Source organism: Adiantum capillus-veneris, chromosome 15 (genome assembly GCF_014529385.1).
Source record: "Adiantum capillus-veneris isolate H3 chromosome 15, ASM1452938v2, whole genome shotgun sequence".
In the NCBI taxonomy this organism is placed as follows: domain Eukaryota; kingdom Viridiplantae; phylum Streptophyta; class Polypodiopsida; order Polypodiales; family Pteridaceae; genus Adiantum; species Adiantum capillus-veneris.
The window spans coordinates 3,631,721-3,656,117 of NC_140945.1; the positions used below are offsets into that span (position 1 = coordinate 3,631,721).

General features: G+C 40.8%; 1 pseudogene; it reads left to right on the top strand.

Annotated features, from left to right (window-relative positions):
• Nucleotides 1-8,003: 8,003 nt before the first annotated feature.
• Nucleotides 8,004-8,797, top strand: LOC147440185 (uncharacterized; annotated as a pseudogene).
• The last annotated feature ends 15,600 nt before the right edge of the window (nucleotides 8,798-24,397 follow it).

Sequence of the window (24,397 nt, forward strand, 5' to 3'; positions counted from 1 at the left end):
TTTAATTAATTTAAAAACACTTAATAAAAGAACCAATAGGAATTAAGCTCTCTAGAAGACTATTGGACAACCTCCCAAGGGGATCAATGAGCATTCAACAGCCCAATGGCTTGCATGATTCCTATTGGTCAGGAGGCAAAGGGGTCCAATGAGAGTTTAGTTGAATTAAATAATTACCTGACGTTCTCACAAAAGGGGAAAGGGGGACACATGTCAGAAGGCTATCACTTATGCTGCTTAATTTCCATTGGCTGAGGCTGGGGAGGTTCAATAGGGTTGTAGCATGAGTAATTAGCAAGGGGGGTCGACCAAGAGAGAGAGGGGGCTGATTTTTGCAAGGCATTATCACACACACTCACACAATCTCATGTGTGAATCAAAGAAGACTCTCCCTCCTTCTCAAGCTTTAATGGAAAGCTTATCACCTACTCCAAGCTTGTGAGAGGGGAGGCCTACGCCAACAACCTCTTGGCTTTGTGATGCAAATCCAACCAAGAGCCAAGCTTCAATGCATGCTCATCTCCTCTACCATGCTAATTACTAAGCTAAGCTATGCTAATATGAGTGATTATGTAAGGAGATGTACATCTTTCTCGTAAGACTACTCCTTCTTCCTCTCAATCTACTTTCATACCCCGCTGGCTCTCACCATCTTGGAAGGTGTGTGAGGTCTTGGGTCTGAGACTGTGAGGGAATTGATGTTGTGCTTTATAAGTGTTTTGCTTAGTGCTTGAAGCTTCCATCTTCATTGCACTAGCTAGTATTGAAAGAACACAAAGAATTGTATTGTAAAATGTCTCTCTTCATGGGAGAAACCATACTACAAAGCCTTTTGGAGGGGGGACCGGCTCCATGTAAATCCGGTCCTCCACTGTTTTCAATTACTTAATTTCTCTCTTTTGAAGTATTGTTCATGTTATCTAACTAGGTGTTATGCTTTTAGTTTCTCTCTCTCCACCCAAGCACTCTCGTTATGCTCATTAGGAATCTATTCTAATGAAATTCTCACGATGTTCATGCTATTTTCCGCTACACACAAGTTACTAGGCCATTAAATGTTACATGCTCTCTCTCTCTCTCTCTCTCTCTCTCTCTCTCTCTCTCTCTCTCTCTCTCTCTCTCTCTCTCTCTCTCTCTCTCTCTCTCTATTCTAATGAAATTCTCACTATGTTCATGCTATTTTCCGCTACACACAAGTTACTAGGCCATTAAATGTTACATGCTCTCTCTCTCTCTCTCTCTCTCTCTCTCTCTCTCTCTCTCTCTCTCTTCCTCTTCCTCAACTCAGTTGTTATTTGAAGTGCTTAAAAGTTTTCTCAATCTTTTCTTTCTTGATGGGACATGGTGCCCTCCCTTTAGAATGGTATTAGAGCTTCAGGTGTACACTTGTCTGAAAGCATACCGGTCCTTTCAAAGAGCAAATAGAGAAAGCTATCAAAGAAACTTTGAGTCCCTTCCCTAGACTTACTAGCCACTCTCATCCGTAGTCCATCGGGGGCGCGCTCTCATCTTCATCACTCTGTCTTAAGGGGCATGCATGTGCACTCTCGTCTTCTCTGCTCTATCTTAAGGGGCATAAGCCATAAAGAACCCAAGACCACATGGCATTTATGGATTCGACATAATATACTCAATTTCTCCTCGACGAGCTTTGAGACATTCTTTCACGGCATCCGCAGTAGAAGCTCCTGATGTTGCAAGGTTTCCAATAGTTTCTAAATTACATGTTACCCCCACTAATGCCACAGGTGGTACCTCCTCCTCCGGCATTAGAAAGTATGGCAGCTTCCAATCGACAACCTTCCCTGTCGTCTGTTCCAATCAAGGGAGTTTTCAAGAATATGGTGCAACCATCCGTCGTCCTTGATCAAGTGCAACCGCCTTTTCGATTGACATTTCTCCCACCTCCTCCACCACCACCATGACCATGCTATGATAGTTGGAGCCCGTATGGATACCCTTACTATCCGTACCCAAAATATGCACCCAACCAGCCAAATAATTTCAAAGATGGAGATATGACAATCAAAAATTTCACCTTTTTTGGGGTGAAAGATTGAAAGAAAGCATTGCAATTCCTATGGTGATTCAAAAACATCTATGCTTTGGGAAACTATACAGACAAATTCAAGATTTCTCAAGCAACAAGATTTCTTAAAGATAATGCTATGCAATGGTGGAGTTTGATCACGACATAGTGACATGCTTCAAGGACCTGGGGATCTTTCAAGGCAATATTTTGAAGCAGCTATATGAAAGTTTTCTCTCTTTGACGTCCACATCTTGTCAAAATGGGGCAACTTTAAAATGCTTTCCATAGAGACCATGGATGACTATAACCAAAGATTTCTCGATGTCTACCTTTTGGCATCCTTTAAGTTCATTCCCTTAGAGGATCAATGCGAACGATACACCATTGGACTACCCTCATGCTGCAAGAATGTTGTCTATCCAAGCAAGTCTCAACCATGCAAGAGCTTATGGACCATGCTGCGGTCGGCTACAAACTGATGAAAGAAAAGGTGGAGTTTACCACAGAAGTAACTCTGGCCACTAACCAGAACCCCCGACAATAACGAACAAATCCTTGGGAGTCTCGTGAAACCCAACCTCAAAAGCCCTTTTCTGAAACGTCCACGAGAAACCCTGTTACAAGAAGGCTGATGCTTTGAATGTTTTCAAACAGGGCATACGTTCAACACATGTCCTCAGTGAGCCTCAACATCTTCAAAGCAACCTTCCACTCTGATGGCAGAAAGATCCCCAGGGCCACCTCCAACTAAGAGAGCTAGACCCACTATTGCACTAGTCTCTAATATTTATAGTATAAACCTCGATGAATTGTGCACAACTTATAGCGAAGTCAACGACTTAAAAGCCATTGATCTTCTTTGACCCCAAAGCTACAGAGGACATCCACCCAAAATTCTTGAAGTAGATGGACTTTGATTATGATGCAAAGGGACGAGAAATTGAAGCCAAGTTAGCCACCTGTCAGACCCAGAAAGTGGTACCTCTCATCGGTGCGCTTCCAGTGACCATACAAGGATACCATGGAAAAACCAATTTACACATCATGAAGTTGGGCAATTACGACGTTTTCTTGGGCATGTTTTGGCATGACAAGAATGACGCGACCCTCCAAATCCAGAAGCGTACCAATACCCTGATGTAGAAGGACAAGTTAGTCGTCCTCAAAGTTTTAAACGTTGTTTGAGAAAGTACTGTTTGAAATGGATGGTATCTGTTTTAAACCTATCTTGGTGCTGATTTGAATTTTTTGACTTTGGTTTTGATACTATTTTCAATGCTTGGTCATTTACTCTCGGGAAGAGTAGTGAAAAATATTGTTCTGGTATTGTTTGAACCCCGGAACGACGCAGACGAGATGTCTGGGTAGCGTTTCATTGTATGCTTGAAAACCTCGGAACAACACAAACAGATGTCCGGGGAGCGTTTGTTGTACATTGGAAAACCTCTGAATGATGCAAACATGATTTCTAGTGAGCGTTTGGTTGTATGCTTGAAACCTCAAGTGATGCAGGTTGCAATCTAGGGGATGTTTGATGTATCAGGCCTCTGAGCTCATGGACCGTACCATTTTAGGTAGCTTGCGGGGGAAGTGTTAAGGTAGTCTTTGAGTAGCTTCATAACGCAATATACCATGTGTCTTGCGGGAGTTATTAGCGGCACTGTTTGTAGTGCAGTCTTAGTTGTGATACTGATTGTCCCTCAGAATGTCCCTTGGAATGACCCTCAAAAAATTTTGAGCTAACTTGAGCTGTTTTGCAGATACAATGTAATCGCCAACAATTACTCTTCTTTCAAGGAGGAGAGATGTCATAAACTGCTGACGTGTCAAGCCACTAAAGAACACAACCAACCTATAGATCCCGACCCAAGGGCCTAAACGCTAAGGAGAAGCAATAAAAGAAGTCCCACCAACTTATGGGACCCCGTTCAATGGGGCCCAGGTTTCAAAGGCTAATAATAATGTAAAGTAGGACCCACAAACACACACATAAATTATTTGCGTACGAAGTTGATGACATGGTAGCACTGTATGGATACATCGTGACTCACAATGACATGCTGATGTGGCACTATTACGGACGCCCGTAATTTGCACTAACAACAACTGCTGATGTGGCAGTACGGATTTCCAACCGAAATACACTCGCTACCTCTTGCTCTCTCTCTCTCTCTCTCTCTCTCTCTCTCTCTCTCTCTCAGTTGTTATTGAAGTGCTTAAAAGTCTGCTCACTCTGCTCTTTCCCATTGGCAGGTGGTGCCCTCCCATTACATAGACCAATTGGTGGTGCAAGATGGGCTAAATTTGGATGAAAAGATCTTGATCGGTAGGTTCTTAGAAGTTCTCTAGAATAGCACAATGCCTGTAGTTGATGTCGGAACTCAATTGGAAAGGCATTGGCCCAAAGATAGAATTGTCTAGCTTCCCCAAACATTGGAACTTATAGCAAGTTGATGTTTAAAGCTATTTGGTTCACTCCGCTCATCAGATTGTGGAAGATGAATTGGTCTGAAGAGAAATGGAAGAAGTGCATAAGCAAGATGTGGGAGGTAAAATGGCCAAGCTCAATGAAGATATTCACTTGGAAGATATTGTGGGAGGCAATCCCAACTACAAAAGATATTCTTGCTAGAGGAGTTGGTACATCTGCTTGCCCTAGATGCAAAACGACGTCGAAGGATCCTTTGCACCTCTTTAAAGACTACCCTTCCTCTTGAGGTTTGGCCACCAAAATCTATAGATAGGTAGAATGGAGATGGGTAGAATGGACTTGGAAGGTGCTCTTCTTTAAAAATGACTTGGTCCTAGGAGGGGGAAGGTATTAGTAAGCAAGGAGCCTTCAAGTCTTTGAGAGAAACTTTGTGGTAGCTTAATTCAAGGATATAGTGGATGAAAGCACAAAGATTATTTTTGTAATTGGATCAAGAGTAGATATATTGCACAAGCTGAAGAATGAAAACATGCACTATGTTCTATCAATGGCTAGTGCTATCAAATTGTACACCCACTTTTCTCCCCTCAAGACATGTGTAGTGCATGAGGTCTATTGTACATTCTTTGCTAAGTTAATATATCTTCTCCACTCACAATTGTGCGTATGGTTTTTTTTTTTTTTTTAAAAAGATTCCATATTCGATGTGTATTTGTAAGATTAGCAACTTTAAGTGTTTGAAATAGTCTAAGGAAACTCGATATTTGGACTTATAGTGAAGTTACTAAAAATGAGTGGAAGGAGAAGACGACATTACTAAAACGAGGAAACAAGAACGTGGTTGCAAAGCTAAAGTAAAGCGAGACATTTGATTGCTTGGCAAGACATAAATCTTCCTAATATTGAGATAAAAGTGAGTATCAAACAACTTGTTTTTTTTTTTGGGAAGGTGTCTTAGCACACGGTGGACCTTGTTTGAAAATTCTACATCCCCCTCCTCTACTACAAAAATACTCTTGACCCTTATGCCAAAAACACTTACCATGCTTCACCCATGGACTTCTGGTCAAAAACCACCAAAGACTCAAAAAAGGAATCCATGGTTGGTGCTTAGCACAAATTAGGATTTTCACTAAACATCCAACTTAAACGAGTCCTCAAAAACCCAAATAGTATCTTAAACAAGTCACTAATCAAAAGTTTCCTATCTCACGTGCATTCAAGAAGTTATTAATAAGTAAAACGACGTCATTTTCAGAGGCGACATGGTTCCTTTTACCCTCAAACCTCTTGCTCTTGACAAATTTCATAAAAGCATATTAAAAAAAGTACTCTCTCTTTCTCTCGCGACTAGAAGCACTCGCACGAAGTAAATTTGAACACAACCCATCATTAGTACTATCCATAAATTCCCTCTCTCTCATTTGTCGGTTGCGACTCTTTCTTTCACCCGATGCGGTCGTTAACATTCGCTCCCACTCACCAAATGCTCCTAATAGGCGCCACGTGTTAGGGGGCAAAATCCCTCCCCTTATCTATTTCTCCCTCTCTATATCTCTTTTTCTCCTATCTACCTACCTCTCTCTCTCTCTCTCTCTCTCTCTCTCTCTCTCTCTCACCATATCTATCCCTCCTTCCCTTAATTTCTCTCTCTACCCCTCTATTTCCCTCTTTCTCTCTACCCCTACCTCTCGTAACTTCTTCCTCTCTCTCTCTCTCTCTCTCTCTCTCTCTCTCTCTCTCTGTTTCCCTATCTCACCATATCGATCCCTCTATCCCTCCATTTTTGTCTCTTCTCTCTCTACTTCTCTTTGTATCCCTGCTTCTCTTCATCTCTCTCTCTCTCTCTCTCTCTCTCTCTCTCTCTCTCTCTCTCTCTCTCTCTCTCTCTCTCTCTATTTTCCTATTTCACCACCTCTCCCTTTCTATCTCTTGTCTCTCTAAATATTTTTCTCCTCTCCTCTCTTTCTATCCCTATCAATCTCCGATCCCCTACTTCTCTCTCTCTATCCATCTTTCTTTCCATTTCTCTCTCTATCTTTATCCCTCTTTTTATCTCTACCTATCTCTCGATTTATTTTCCTCCTTGTCCTCCTCTCTCTCTCTCTCTCTCTCTCTCTCTCTCTCTCTCTCACACACACACACACACACACACACACACAAAAGTGCAAAAAGTTTCAATGATCACTCATACCCCACACAGTTCCAGCTAGCCTAGTACTTCTACTTTCATTTTATTTCACTTTATTTTATGTACCCAAACATGGTATCAGATTCACTAGTTTGTAACAGTTTGGCCTCATAGGTCATTTTGACCTTTTGAAGACGTTAATATATTGTTTCATTTCATTCTCTCTCTCTCTCTCTCTCTCTCTCTCTCTCTCACACACACACACACACACACACACACACACACATATCCATGGATGTAACTTTTCATACCCCACACAGTTCCAGCTACCCTAGCAGTTCTTCTACTTTCATTTTAGTTTACTTTATTTTATGTACCCAGAAGACATGGTATTAGATTCACCAATTTGCAACGGTTTGGTCTTATAGGTCATTTTGGCCTCTTGAATGATATATCATTTCATTTCTCTCTCTCTCTCTCTCTCTCTCTCTCTCTCTCTCTCTCTCTCTCTCTCTCTCTCTCTCTCTCTCTCAAATCGAGAATCGTTAAACTCCTTTTTTTTTAAATATAAAAAACTTGTTCCTACCGGGTGGGTGTTGATTGTTGCCGCCGCACTGCTCCGGTTGACGCTCTACTTGGTGTCGCCTCTATTACAATGACACCACTCCCCTGCAATGCAACACAAGAAACTTAATCTCTCTCTCTCTCTCTCTCTCTCTCTCTCTCTCTCTCTCTCTCTCTCCCCCCCCTAGTCGGATAGATCTTTAAGGTCTCTTGGGATAGTTTCCTATGACGTTAAAACAATCTTCTTCTTCTTCTCTTCCCTTAACGCCATTGCATCCCACAAAGAAGCATGCACACATACACACACACACACACTTGTGCACACACATACTCTCTCTCTCTCTCTCTCTCTCTCTCTCTCTCTCTCTCTCTCTCTCTCTCTCTCTCTCTCTCTCTCTCTCTCAGACTTGCATGCGCATTGACCTACCACATAGAGAGAGTGAACGGCAGTGTTCGAAAAAAAACCTAGGTTTAGTGTGGGAGAAAACATATTATGTAATGTAGTGTGTAAAAAAAAAATTCGAGCACTGCGCGTGAGATTTAACTCTAAATTTTAAATTGGAAATTAATCAAAATCTTTAAAAAAGAAATTTCGAGCAGTGGGCATGAGATTGTGGTGTGTGTGGTCAGTAGGTGTCTGACCACCTAGTGTGGGAGGACACCCTAGGTTCTTGGCATGTAGGGATTTCCTCTAATATAAGGAGGTGCACCCTCATAGAAGAGGCACGCTCATTTGGGCTCTACTCTTGTCCACATGTGAGCACACTACATTGGTGGAGGCGGCGGGCATAACAATCTTCTTGGGGTAGTTCTCTTTACGTGCTTGGGTTTGCCTGTCACTGGCCATGGCATTCTGTTTCGACACAAGGTAGTTCTCCTTCTATCTTGTAGGTGTCCAAATAAGGCAACGAGGCACCAACTATATTAGCAACCTCTTTCTAGTACATCAACGAAGAAAACTGATGGCGAGGTCCTATTGACGTTCGTAGTGTGTCAACGCCTGCTTCTTCAAGAACGTCGCTCTCTACAGCAAGGTGTTTGCAAGGTGGCCAAGCCAGGTCTGACAGCGACGCTGCTAATTGCAGTAGGTCGAACAACTTCAAGGACGACTGCGATGCTCCCTGTTTCAGTTTATGCTAGAAGATCAGGTGATGCAACTTGCCGGCATTCCATATCAATTCTGAGGTGCCCATCAGCGGCCTAAACCGTCAGCTTGTGCAACATTGTCTTTCACTCAAGTCCAGCATTAATTTCGCAGGCTCCGCTGTTAACCTCTCTGATTGCCCGAGCCTATGCAAGAGCTTGATGGATGCCCAGGCTACTATTGGCTCATTAAACGATGTTGTTTATGCAGTTGATGTCCTGTACGCCCAATTTAGTAAAGCTTTGTATGGCAACAACCAAGGCCACACCAAATGGGTCGCCTGCATTTCACATCCATGCCAGGTCCAATTATTTGACGCAATCATGGATGTGCTGCCACCTTAAGGCCTGGTCATGGAGGAGAAGATAACTACTCAGCATTAGGAGATTCAAAGGCTGTTGACAGAGAATGAGAGGCTGGCTGCAACTCGTGTGGCTCTCCGATAGGAGCTGGCTGCGACACAACAAGAAATACAGTGCCTGCAACAAGGTTTGAGAAATATACAGAGTAAGAAAGAAGCGCAGCTTCGTGGCCTTGCTAAACTCTTCGAGAATGGAACAAGAACTCCGGCCTTTGGAACCATTGAAGTTGGATATGCAAAGAGCCTAGGCAGGTGCTCATTTTTTTTTGCTAAATCTTACAATGCAAGTAAGCACACGCAAGTCATGTCACTACATTTGAATGCTTAGGAGACAAAGATGATGGTAGTGGTGATGAAGAAGGCCACTTGGCACGCATGCCTACAAGTTTCTTTTAGAGACGGGAGTTGTTGCAACTTTGTTGCAGAGGTGCCCAGTCTTTTCGCTTTCACTGAGTAGTGATGCAGAGTCTCAGCCGCATAGCCTATCCTTTTCTATTTTTGAGCTTATTAGTCAAAGTCTCTTTTCATTTAAGTCTTGGTGACCAACCCTCATCATCACACCAAACCCCTTATGGAAATGAATGTATGTCACAAAAATATCATGCCCAATCCTCAGTTTGTCCTTCCTCGTCTTGTCCATTACATTGGGATAGCGACCTGATGTTTGCATGAGCGAGATGTATGAGTTCCATGCCTTGATGATGATCGGCATGATGACGAATCTAGTCCCCCAAGCTCAACCCCTAAGCCGTTGTATGATCACTCCCCCCGGATGAGGCGTTGGAGTTGATGCAGTCCCTTCTCAGTTCAATCTTGTAAAAAGATATCCATCTTTTTCTCCCTAAGGGGGGAGGTGTGGTGTGTGTGGTCAGTAGGTGTCTGACCACCTAGTGTGGGAGGACACCCTAGGTTCTTGGCATGTAAGGATTTCCTCTAATATAAGGAGGTGCACCCTCATAGAAGGGGCACGCTCGTTTGGGCTCTACTCTTGTCCACATGTGAGCACACTACAAGATTTTAACTCTAAACTTTAAATCTGAATGAAATTTGAAGGTAATTTGTAATGCGACGACTGAGATTTAAAATTTAGAGTTAAATCTAAGTTTAAAATCTGAACGAATTTGAAGGTAATGCGATGGCGACTGCATGTAGAAATCTCTCAAGAGGAGCGATGAGTACAATGGGAGTCAGAGGCAGCGAGAGCAGGGTCGACGTCATTGCTGGAGGGTACTGGGGTAGAGAGAGAGAGAGAGAGAGAGAGAGAGAGAGAGAGGGAGTTGACTAAACGTTGTTGGCCGTGCATGCAGGAGTAGGGGAACATCGACGCCATAGCTGGTGCTAAACGGCATAGCAGGCGCTAAAGTCGCTCGCTCCAGGGCAGCCCATCAACAAAAGAGCAAGCCCGTCAACATACTTTTGTGTGGTAGATATGATACCTGTGAGGTAGGCCCGTCAACATACCTATGTAATAGACGTCGAAGTGTCGCAGAGAGGTTGTTGATTGGTCGCAGTTAAGCTTGGAGCAGAGTCGCAGTTATGCTTGGAGCAGGCAAGCTGCTATCAACTAAGGAGGCTCATGCGGCTGCTTGGTTCAGGAGTCGCAGTGAAGCTTGGAATCTTGGAACAGAAGTCGCAGAGCAGGGTGGTTGCTATCAACTAAGGAGGATGCGGCTCCTTGGGGCAGGAGTCGCAGTGAAGCTTGGAAGCTGGGTTGCTATCAACTGAGGAGGCTGCGGCTCCTTCTTTGCCCCCAACACCCACTGTCCACCAAGCCTAGTCGTTTCTGCAGCACCGGCTCTGGTGTAGACTGCTCGATAAAATCTCTCTCTCTCTCTCTCTCTCTCTCTCTCGTCAAACTTGAAGTATGCAATGCTTGGAGGCGTAGGAGTGGCTCGATAAACACTCCTAGGAGGTACACGTCGCTCTGGTGCAGACTGCTTGATAATCTCTCTCTCTCTCTCTCTCTCGTCAAACTTGATCAAGCATGCAATGCTTGGAGCAGGAGTGGCTCGATAAACACTTCAAGGAGGTGCACGTCGCTTGCTGTGAGTGCTAAATCTTTTCCTCGTGACTTGAAGCACTCGCACGAAATAAATTTGAACCTAGCCCATCATTAATTCTATCCATGAAGTCCCTCTCTCTAACTTGCCGCGATCGTTAAATTCGCTCCCACTCACCAAATGATCCTAAGAGCACCACATGTCAGATGTCACAAAGGGAGGGAGGGAGGGAGGGAATCATAATAGTATAGATAGATTTTTTTTCCTATAACAAGATCTTGTGTACTGCCACATGCCCTCAAGGTGCCAGTGTACATGATTTCATTTGCAGAGATGTTGTCTCTCTACGTCCGATTGAAAACAACTCTCTCTCTCTCTCTCTCTCTCTCTCTCTCTCTCTCTCTCTACGTGACCTAACCCTTCAGGACATATCCTACAATCAATGCACTCCTTGAAACAACATTGCATCTAGAGAGAGACCCTCACTTCGCATTAGCTGAAAATAGGCTAGAGCGTATGTGATTGTGTCTAGAGAGACACCATCGCTTTGTCCACTGAAAAACGACCAGAGCTCCTTGGCCCTACCCAAGTTGGGCACATCCCAAAATACTCTTGTATCTATTTTGGTCGGATTGTTCAAGATTTTGTGATCTTTATTCCTTTTTGACAAATGTGATCCGTTTTTGAGTGCTTGGCATGTAATTTGTCACAAATTACCTCACAAAAACAAGTCGAACATGTATAAAAATAATGAAAACGATTCATCTCCATGGCGTACATAACCAACTCAAATTCTAGTTTTATCATCTTGTATTGATAGGCAATCAATATGAAAAGCTACAACTTTTTCAATCTTTGGAGGAATTTAATCTAACGACTAGGGGTATTTTGGGAATTTTGGAAAATTTGAAGGGAATTTATGACAAAATATTGGGCGTATTTTGGAAATTTTTGAAAGTTGAAGACATGATTTCATTTGCAGAGATGTCGTCTCTCCGAGATGCTGAAAAAAACTCTCTCTTCCTGACCTGACCCTATAGGACATATCCTACAATCAATGCACTGCTTGAAACAACATTGCATCTAGAGAGACACCCTCACTTCGCATTAGCTGAAAACAGGCTAGAGCGTATGTGATTGTGTCTAGAGAGACAACATCGCTTCGTCCACCGAAAAACGACCAGAGCTCCTTGGCTCTACCCAAGTTGGGCACATTCCAAAGTACTCTTGTATCTATTTTGGTCAGATTATTCAAGATTTTGTGATCTTTATTTCTTTTTGACAATTGTGATCCATTTTTGAGTCGCAAATTACCTTGCAAAAAAAGGTTGATTATGTCTAAAAATAATGAAGCGATTCATCTCCAAGGCCTGCATAACCGACTCAAATTCTAGTTTTAGCATCTTGTATTGATAGACAATCACTCTTCTTATGAAAAGCTACAAATTTCTTGATCTTTGGAGGAATTTAATCTCACGACCAAGGGTATTTTGGGAATTTTGGAATGACAAAATATTGGGGGTATTTTGGAAATTTTTGAAAATTGAGGATTATTTTGGGACCAAGGCTTTGCTCTCTCTCTCTCTCTCTCTCTCTCTCTCACTCACACACACACACACACACACACACACACACACACACGCACGCGCGCACGCGCACACACAAACATCGATGGGCTTTACCCATTGCAACCTACATACGATTATTTGCTGAGCATGGTTGCACAGGTTGGCCCAAAGGATCCCTCCCTCCCTCTCTCTCTCTCTCTCTCACACACACACACACACACACACACACACACACACACACACGTAGTGGTACTTAAAGAGATCTTGGTTTATTTATTAACTCTTGAAGCTTCACTTCCATAAAAATCCACACCATGGGACTCGGCCCATCTCTTATACTGGCAAAAACGGATTCTTTACTAAGTAGTTTACTACCCTATAACCAAAACTTGTCGTGAAGGGGCTAGGGTTTTCTCTTTGCAAGCATAGGCAGCCTTGCTCTCTCAGAAGGGAGTCATTCCATTCATGCCGATTCTACTCACTGTTGCTGCAATTTGGCAACCCACCTCCCTCCTCTATATAAAGAGGTGAGGGCGCTTCCCTACCCCTCACTTAGCTTTGTTTGGTGTTCTGCTTAGAAAGATTTGCATTGTGTTTTACATTGAAGCATGGAGCTTGCTACAACTGACACACAGGTCGGCCACTTTGCCCATGTATATTTCTTTGCAGTTTTTTTTTAAAAGGGGGAGCATTTTTTACTTTGATGAAACTGTTGTAGATTGTGTTTAATATTTAGCATGGTGTTTTTGCTCTAAACCTAGTTATGATCCTCCATGGTTGGGAGCGTATATATTAAATCGTGCTATGACATGGTGACTGTGGTGAGTCGTGGTTACTAAAAGAGATAAAGGTGTCATTCTTATTCACTGTTTTCTAACGGCATGAGGTTTACACTAGCTTTTTGAAAGATGGCTCTTTTCTGCCGCTCTACTGAACTTGACTCTATTGTCTGGAGAGTTACCAGGCCTACCTTGGTGGCCGAATGGTCTTCAGAATACCGCGTGGATTAATTAAATATTGTTGCTTTTTTAGCTGCTGGTCTTAAGCAATTTTTTCTATCATCATGGTTTACCAACTGCTAAACCGCTTGATAGATTTCTGTCAACACTGGGTTGATTGTGTGACTACGTCTCTACATTAAGCAATGGCTTGTTCTTTTGGGATTGCTGCTACATTGCCTTGCTTGGCAAATCTTTTTTATGGTAATTTGACACATTGCAAGGCCTACTAATGGCCTTTTAGTACATAGACTTTGTAATCGTATTGGGTATATGTATTTACTTGAGGGGGTGGTGTTTTCTATCTTACTATGCTCTGGTTCTTGGAATATTTTGAGCCCGGTTGCACCATCCTGTTGTGCCTACTACCTTATGGACTAGGTTAAGCTATACATTGCATTGCCTAATAACACATAGATGGTTGGCTAGATGTGTTGTTCTCTGTCCAGCTGCTCTATAATTTTAAATAATGTTGGACCTTATTGCTTACCATGGATGCATTGGAATATACTCTATTCATTTAGGATGTATTTACTTGGACGAATGGTACTCCTCTCATAAACTTAGTACTGAGGTGAATCTAAACACGGTAAAAACATGACATATATTCGGCTCATAAACCAGGTTTTTTTTGGTTCCTTGAAAGAGAAATATGGGTAAGTGATAGTGGATATTTCAGAGTCCATTCTACCATAATGGACTTCTGACCTGTAGTTTTTGACTAAAGTTTGTAAAAGGAAATTTTTTGAGGAAAGCTGCTCATTTATACTTCATTTGATTGGGTTTTTAGGAACTAAAAAAAATGATTTCAGAAGGATGGTGAATACAGACACTTGGATTAGAAGGGGTGATGGCCTTATAATCAAAACGATATTCTTTAAATCTCTAGTGTTTTTTATAAAAAAGGAAAAATGATAACATTTATTCCTAAAAATCTATGGACTAAGCTTGGTAAGGTTTAAAAAGAAGTTTGTAAGATGGACATGGATAACAACTGGTATAGTCCATTGATACCTGTAAAACACATCCAAGGCTAACTGAATTGTTGTCTTGTTTGGATGGATGCAGGTAAGGACTCTATCTAGTCTTGGAAGGTTTTTTTTAGCTTTGGCAAGCTTTCCTACACTGGATTACACTTTCACTTACTACTTGGGAAGCTCTTCTATTACTTTGTATACTGGAATGAAACTTCATTCTTACAAACATTGTACAAAAATAATTCTAAGACTGAGTTGTTTTTGTACTTATCGTTTCATTTCTTCTAAAGCTAGCTGTCTTTTGAATGTAAAAAGTTCAATTATGTCATATTATTTATGGTAAAACAACTACACACACACACACACACACACACACACACACACACACTTACATAGGATGTCTTGTTGGTGTGGATGAATTGCACACTTACTTTGAAATATACCGTTCCAGATGATTGTACCTTATCTCAAGCTTAAGGCCATTTTTGTGTCCTTCTCTCTTTGCTCATGCACCACGCGTGGCATTTTTTACTCAGTCACGAGCTATACTCTCCCGCTTAAATAAAAGGTCTTGAGTTCAACCTTGGATAGATCTTTGTGGTCTCTTGGGATAGCTTCCTACAACGTTAAAATTATCTTCTTCTTCTTCTTCTTCTTCTTCTTCTCTCTCTCTCTCTCTCTCTCTCTCTCTCTCTCTCTCTCTCTCTCTCTCTCTCTCTCTCTCTCTCTCTCTCTCTCTCTCTCTCTCACACACACACACTATTTCTCGTACAATATCGGGGCACATTATCGGTTTCATAACATCCTCGAGCTATAATATGCTCATAGGAGTGGTGGTCGTATTTAATGATACCCATGTAACATATTGGAATGTTTCTCTTTCATGCCTCCCTCAAGTAATGAGGTGAATGTGGCCTATGCTTATTAAACTTCTCATCAAATCACTCTACACATCGCATCTCTCTGTCCACTCACCCACCGTGTAAAGGATCATGCTCTGAGCTCTTGAGCACCATTATCCCTCATAGATTTGGTATTCTCTCTCTCTCTCTCTCTCTCTCTCTCTCTCTCTCTCTCTCTCTCTCTCTCTCACACACACACACACACACACACACACAATTGCAAGGGAGACCCCTCTCGGATTGTAGATTAGCTGCTTGGCGTATACATACTGAGGACCTGAGGGCAAGCTACCCTTTCAAATAAGTTGATGTCTGGCTTGGTGATGCACTAGTAGTATGAGATTTGCTCCCCTTGTGGTTTTCAACCACCACATATGTAGGTATTTAATCGTATATAAATTGGTTTTCTATACTTGGTTGATGCACCATTGCTATATCTCTCAAGGATGTTCACCTTGAATATTTGTTTACTGATTCAACTCTTTTTCTGCTCTTGCTTTCTCTGACAACCAAAAGTTCCTTTGTAGATGCAACCCTTTGAAGTATCTTCTTTCTCACGGCCCCTCTAAGACAAACCTTTTTTCTTGATTGCCATGGCCCTATGCTCGCACTATTGCTGAGTACTCTCCTTGCTCTCTCTAACATTTCACACACACACACACACACACACACACACACTAAGGTACTATATGTATTTTGAATACAATTTAAATTTCCCCCCCTTTTTTTACACATCTCCCCCCCCCCCCCCCCCCCCCTGTCTGGCTTGGTGACGCACTAGTAGTATGATATTTGCTCCCCTTGTGGTTTTCAACCACCACATATGCAGGTATTTAATCGTATATAAATTGGTTTTCTATACTTGGTCGATGCACCATTGCTATATCTCTCGAGGATGTTCACCTTTGAATATTTGTTTACTGATTCAACTCTTTTTCTGCTCTTGCTTTCTCTGACAACCGAAAGTTCCTTTGTAGATGCAACCCTTTGAAGTATCTTCTTGCTCACGGCCCCTCTAAGACAAACCTTTTTTCTTGATTTCCATGGCCCTATGCTCGCACTATTGCTGAGTACTCTCCTTGCTCTCTCTAACATTTCACACACACACACACACACACACACACACACACACACACACACACTAAGGTACTATATGTATCTTGAATACAATTTAAATTTCCCCCCCTTTTTTTACACATCTCCCCCCCCCTGTCTGGCTTGGTGACGCACTAGTAGTATGAGATTTGCTCCCCTTGTGGTTTTCAACCACCACATATGCAGGTATTTAATTGTATATGAATTGGTTTTCTATACTTGGTCAATGCACCATTGCTATATCTCTCGAGGATGTTCACCTTGAATATTTGTTTACTGATTCAACTCTTTTTCTGCTCTTGCTTTCTCTGACAACCGAAAGTTCCTTTGTAGATGCAACCCTTTGAAGTATCTTCTTGCTCACGGCCCCTCTAAGACAAACCTTTTTTCTTGATTGCCATGGCCCTATGCTCGCACTATTGCTGAGTACTCTCCTTGCTCTCTCTAACATTTCACACACACACACACACACACACACACACACACACTAAGGTACTATATGTATTTTGAATACAATTTAAATTTCCCCCCCTTTTTTTACACATCTCCCCCCCCCCCCCCCCCCCCCCCCCCCCCACACACACACACACACACACCCTGACACACCACTCCCAACCACCCACCCACCACAACCCCCCCCCACCCCCCGCCCCTCCACCACATTAATATAATAGGACTTTGTTTTGTATACTTCTTCTGAGAGTCGAGCGTGAATATCTCCCTATTCTCATTAAACTGAGAAGGCGGCCTTTTTTACTCTCTGGCAATGGATCTCCCCCGGCGGTGGTATCTACTGCCACTTGATGATCTCACACAGCGGAGGGTGGCTTGGCCTACTCATTTTGCAAGCTCAAAATGCGTGCAGATCAACCTATTTAAACAAGGTGAGGGCACACCTTGCCCCTCACTTAGCCTTTGATTGGTTTTTGTTGCGTGTTGTCTACTTCACAAACTGAGCTATGGATCTCACCATTCAAACTTCTCAGGTGCCTTTGTTTTTGGCCTTTGCTTACCTTATTGCCAGTACCGATTCTGTTTTTTTTGTTTTAAAAAAACGGTTAGCAACACCCTGCCATTTTGGTTGATTAGCATGATCAGAAATGGTTTGTCAGATGCATTATGGGTTGTTTTGGCTTGCTGACATGATGGGTTTTTTTTCAACAACTGATACACCAGGGCGCTTGTACAGTTTTCCCTTATAACTTTAAATGTATGATGATTTTACTTAAAGAAGGTGATTGTTGGGATTTTCTATCGACTGGTTTTTTTTGAGTAAAAACCTGCACGCAAACTCGAATCTCTCTACTCTGTTTTATTGGCTTTGTTCAAGCCGCTGCAGGTCTTTGTGTTGCTGACTAAACTGGTTGTGTCGCTTTTAACTGGTTTACTTATGGAGAAAGGGGTTATTGATTAAAAATCGTCTGGTACCTTTAGTTGCTACACGGTATGGGAAAAAGATTGGTATCTTGCTCATTTCACAAACATAGCCGGACATCGCCTTTCTTTGTTAAAGGGGATGCTAATGGCTGGTGTAATGTGATCATTGTTCTGCTCTACTGAAGGTAAGTATATGATAGCTACTTTGGGTTTCGCATGTGGAAAGAAAGTGATCTATGACTCTTTGAATGATGTACCTCGTTTAGAAGATAGATTCTTGCTATTCTTGCCGCTGATAGTACTATATTGCATGATATCTACCACCCTTTTGATACTTAGAGAAACTTGTCGAATGGGGACATTGCTTAAGGTGTTGCATTTTCTCGGACCTATGTACTGGGGTTGAAAATTGTTACAGGGCTTACTTTGAATGACCTAATCAATATGACATTTACAATCTTGTTTGGATGAGCTAGGCCTCTACTTTTTTGTTAGCCATTAGTGGATTTCTAATTTGATTAAAATTACATTGGACTTCATTACAACATCAGTTCTATAATTAGAAGGAGTTTTTCCTTGCTCTAGGTAACAATTAAACCTCATTACTTTAAATTTTCTTTAAGAAAACTCACGATTTTTGGATTCTTGATGAACTATAGCACTCTGATTAGAAGGTAGATTGTACCACTCAGTTTGGAAGTAATAAGTAAAGACTGCAAACATAAAAGTTCTACTAATGACCTAGCTTGTTTAAAGTAATTAAATTCTTTAAGATGGACATGGATAACAACTGATATGGTCCATTGATACCTGTAAAACACATCTAAGGCTAACTGAATTGTTGTCTTGTTTGGATGGATGCAGGTAAGGACTCTATCTTATTTTGGAGGGTTCTTTGGCAAGCTACCCTACTTTGATGGAACACTCACTGGCGACTTGGGAAGTTCTCGTACTATCTACATACTGAAAGGGGATCTCTTTCCTACAAACATTGTACTTAAACAATTCTAATACTGAGTTATTTTTGTACATATCTATTCCTCGATTCCTTAGCTAGCTGTCTTTTGAATATAAAAATTCAATTATGTCTTATCAATTAAGATTAAACAACTACACACACACACACACACACAAATTTAACCACTTGCTGGTAACCTTTTTTAAGAATCAGATTAAGGAGTATTTTGCTTGTCGATACTCTAGGTTCTATTTAAGGGGACCTACTACTCTTGAAACATGGGATAGGACCCTTAGAAGGGTATGATGGTTACAAAGCGTGAAAAAATTACTTATTACAAACTTTTACTATGCCGTGAGGTGCTTGGGTTTAACCTACTGTGCATTACCGGTGGCTACTCTTCCACATTCCCCTAGGGGGAGCTCGATCTACTAAGGATATGCTGCAGACAATTAGCCATGAGTGAGGGTGGCCGTCCTTCTTCTATTTAAGGAGCTTACAACTCAGCCAACGCAGGTTGGTCACTAAGCTTAACATCAATAATCTCGTTACTGTCATTTTTTGATTACATGGTAAAGTGTTGTTTTATAAAAATGCATGTACTTAGCAAAATGGTGTACTTAAATAGTCGGGATGACTATACTTAGCATGGCATGATATAAGTGATTGTTTCTCTATTTGGTGGGCTCCATTCCTTGTTCTAGGCATGGTAAGGACCACTACAGTGGTTGGCTTTGATTGGAATTACATGGTATATCTGGTTTCTTTTGGGAGCATTACTATGGTACTATTCCTGGTTTTTTTTGTAAGCTGGTCATTATATAACTATAGGTACATAATTGTTTTTTGAAAAAAAGGGGTATTTCATACGCGTTATTCATGGTTTTTTCATACCCAATATTCAATGTACTTAAATAGTCGGGATGACTATACTTAGCATGGCTTGATATATAAAATGATTGAACCTCTGTTTGGTGGGCTCTGTTCCTCGTGCTACAGCCTGGTAAGGACCACTACAGTGGTCGGCTTTGACTGGCATTACATGGTAAAGGTGGTTTCTGTTGGGAGCATTACTATGGTATACTTACTGGTTTTTTTTTGAAACTGGTCATTACTTAACTACAGGTACATAATTTTTTTTTGAAAAAAAGGGGGTTTTCCATACCCGATATTCACTGTTTTTTATTGTTGATAATGGCACTTAAGCAAAAATCTGGAAATTTTTTGGGGGCATAATCAGCCGTACAACTTGATGAAATTAAAACCACCGTGTGGCGGGCCGTCGCAAAATATGGCACTTTTGAGGAGTAATGTTCCTTGCTGTTTAAAATAGTTATAATACATCATATGGGTTGGATAAGTCTATATAGTAAGGCTGCTACTGCTTACTGTGGTGCAACATTATACATGGATTGGGGGCTAGCCGATTGGCTTGTGGGATACTAACTATACCTTTTTGAAAACACACACCTAACTTTTTACACTTGAAGCTAAGTAACATTTGAGGAAGGAAAAGGACATAGAGCCCTAATTAGGGTTAAACCTTACACTTTGGCTGATAAACTTCAAGCCCTAAAAAACCTTACACTTTGGCTGATAAAATAAATACTTTGGAGTAAGGCTTGAATTTTAAAAAAAAAACTTGTTAAAGATGGACATGAATAACAACTGGTATAGTCCACTTGATACCTATAAAACACATTCAAGGCTAACATATCTGTTGTCTTGTTTGGATGGATGCAGGTAAGGACTCTATCTTATCTTTGGAGGTTTTTTTTGGCTTTAAGCAGTTGTCCCTACATGATTACATAGACACTTTTGACAAGGGAAGTACTTCTGATATCTATATGTTGGAATGAAACTTCATTTATATAAACATTGTACAAAGATGATTCTGAGATTGAATCAATTTTGTACTTATCCATCCCTCTCTCTCGAGCCAGTTGTCTTTTGAATGTAAAAAGTTCAATTATGTCTTATTATTTATGGTAAAACAACTACACACGCATCCTAAACATAAGGTTTTTCCATTATATGGAAAAACCGGGACGCTCGCTTTAGAGAATAGTTTTGAAGCATAGTTCTAAGTGGGACCCATAGTCTATAAAGCCTTAACCGGTTGGCTGGTGTTAGGTGGCCCCTCATAGACTATGTTTCTAGTCTCCTGCTCACGGCTATCATAGTCTCTGACTTTGCTGGTTTAAGGATTGCAGGCCCAATCCACAGGACTAATTCTATGTTCATATATTTCTTGGCCTTTCAGGATCACAAACACTTTAGAATGACAGCCCGCTGGAAAGTAAAACACAACCCGGAGAATCATACGAGGATTCTAGAACAGATTAAGTTTTACCTAAAAGACCATACTCCTAAAAAATCCTTAGCAGCTAGAACTCAACCTTTTTAACCAAGAAAGGCCAAATTTTGTATTACTTACTACACTAAGTAGTAAGTAATATGAGGATATGACTACACTAAGTAGTCATATCCTCATTAACTTTTTTGTATATTGCAGACCCTTGCTCTCTCGCAAGGTTTGGAATTATCCTCTGAACGCCTCTTTGTGGCTACATCTCTTGTCACAAAGAGGCGTTCAGAGGATAATACACAACGCAACTTCCTATACTCTCTTTACAATATCAGCAAGAGCTTGCCTTATTTTCATCCTCTGGGGCTGATCTATACAACTTTTTGAAGAAACTATGCGGTCTCAATCCTACCTTTATAGGTACCCCAGCTACCCTGACTATTCCTAAAACAAGTGGCATCTTTTGTAGGGATAGTGCTACTCTAGAATCCGTTAAAAAATTTCAGAGCAATCTCTGCTCCCTCAATGACTCTAACCTCTTAGAAATGGTACCAAAAATCTCTAAAGTCTTTCCTTTCCTACCTATTAGGCAGATTAAAATTGAATCCTTCGGGGGAGACCATTAGCTCTAGGTCCTACCTAATAAGGCTTTTTTAGCACCTATTCTAAGTGAAACCCGGGTTTACCTTGCTAACCTCCCTACCTCTACCATTGAAGACTATAGACTCAAAATTATGAAAGGTGGACAATTCCTTGATAAAGGGGAACTCATAAAAGCCCCCTTCAACCTAAACCTCATCGATCATTCCAAATGCCCTTCCAATACAGGCCTCTACATCTGAACAAAGGGAAACATGAAGTTTGCCAAAAGCAACCCTGACTTCTACACAGAATCCATTTGGAATGTTTTTCAGCCCTATGTTATATGTGACTGCAAGTTTCTTGACCCCAAAGCTTCATGAAAATCTAGCATCACGTGGTTTGATCATGCCGTATGACTTGTTCTCAACCATCTAGACCTACTCTTACCAGAGAAACCAGTGGACTTTCATCTCTCCCTTATTTGCTCTTGGTAAGGTGGCCAAACAAAACAAACAGTAATCGCTTAGATTGCATTCAACATCTTTCGTGGACTAATGCTAGATATTCTGAAGGAAGTAAAATCTGATGAACCTGGGATCTATCTGACCACTTATGCCAATTACAAAGGTGCAAAGATTATCACGAGCTTACTCAAACCATGTATTGATGAAGATGATTCCCTTTCTTTAAAAAGACCCAATAGGAAGAGGCAAAAACACACCAATAGGAACCTTCTTGAAATGTAATTATTGATATAACTGCAAGTTGCTGTGAGCCCATGTGGAAGTAAGTTTCTCAACAAAAAAGTTCCAAGCCAGGACTTTATTTACGTACACTCTCTCTTTCAGAATGAGATTCTCGATTGGGTACATCCTAAAACACTTTTTTGTGAGTCCTTCGACCTAGTTTTTGGCAATCACAAACTACTAGACAATGTACTTATCATATGGAAATATCAAAAACCAGTTAAAAATTTGGTCTATAGTAATGATTTTCTTTGACATAACTCAGTCCTTGAATGCATCTGCAATTAGTTTATCACATTTTGTAAAGACTTTGATACATATGGTATGCATGTTTGTACTTGTGATTTTACCATCATTGGAAATAACAAAGTTCGAAATATATTGGCTAAAGGGCTTAACCACATACCTAACTTTCCAAAAAACCCTTATCTTGCTCTATCAGCTTTACTTAGCTGCTTAATTGACCTTGTCAGTTCTCTTCGATTGGAGAAGACAGTCCTAGTGAACTTAACCAGAGTAGTGGAAGAAATGCCTCTTTCAAAAAATCTCACAAATACCTAGGAAATGATTATCTACAGATAACTCTTGGCTAACACCACAACTCGCATATGAGTTTCAAAAAAAATCTAAGATATGGTTTATTGTTGGTCTAGATAAAAGCTCTATATGTCCCACTCTCATTTGTTAAAACTTAGCTTGGAATATTGCTCATTCTCGAGTATCTCACAAAAATCAATACTTCGCTACAAATAGTTACCAATAACATCTCAAAACACTTAGAAAATTTGGGATATTCTCTTCAGGATACTAAACTGCCAATACTTTTTCCTACCTATAAGATTCATAAACATAAATTTAGATGGATATCAGATGCTTCAAATGGCATCTTCACGGATATCACCAAAGATATCACTCTTTGTCTTGACCTCATATTAGCAGAATTTGAACTTATCTGTGCATCTAAACAAAAAATCTACCACAACTTTCCACAAGTACAATACAACCCCTTTTGGATAACAAAAAACTCTACTGAGGTTTCTCTTAACCTCCCTAAACACATCTTTCATCTTTTCTCGGCAGATATTACTCAATGTTATGAGAATATTCCTTTAGAAGGAGATCTTGGGCTTAAAGATGTACTATCACAGGTTCTCAAACTAGCTTTTGTTAATGCTAGTAAAAGAGGTTGTTTCTACATATTTCTTTTAAAAAAAACCTAGATGGATTAAAAAGAAAAACTCTTCACATCCCTTTACTTCGATGAAGAGAAGCTATGCCTCTATATATCTTGGTTACTTGAAAACTATACCATTATCTCTGGAGGACAGTGTTTTAACCAAAGCCTTGTCATCCCCATGGGATTGTCCCGCTCCTCGCTTATGTGTAATATATTCTTTGCTTTCTTTGAGTACAAGTGGTTTCTCAAGACTATGAGAGATAATAGTAATAAGCTTTTACTGTTCAGACACACTTATCGATATATGGATGACTTACTGAGCATCAACAACAAAATCTTTTTTGAGGAGATCCATCATATATGTCCTAACTGCTTGAAAATAGAACTTACTTCTATACATGGGTCACAACACCCAATGGATTTTTTTGCACTTCAGTACAATTTTTTAACTTCTCTATTTTGCTTCATATACCCTATGTTGGAGGGTATGACCGAAAATTATATGGAAGAGGGATCTTCTGGAACTTGCTCCTTTTGAGTTCATTAAAAGGAATAGTAATAGACCTCACAAAGAAGCTCTTAGCACTTGTATCAAACTACAATATCTAATTGTCTACTCCTCTTTCAACTACCTCCTTGCTTGGGAAGATATTGAGATACTTATTAAAACGTACTACCTTAATGGGTTCAATAGATATGACATTATTGATAAAATTCTACTATCACTTACTTGACATGATTGGCTTGAATTAAATTTTAACCTTGACAGTCTCATCTCTTTAATTAGGTAGTAGGCCCATTCACAATGGGCCTACTATCGACCCATTGTGAATGGTGCCTGGGACATGGCGGGTACACACACACACACACACACACACATTTAACCACTTGCTGGTAACCTTTTTTAAGCATGAGATTAAGGAGTATTTTGCTTGTCGATACTCTAGGTTCTATTCAAGGGGACCTACTACTCTTGAAACATGGGATAGGACCCTTAGAAGGGTATGATGGTTACAAAGCGTGAAAAAATTACTGATTACAAACTT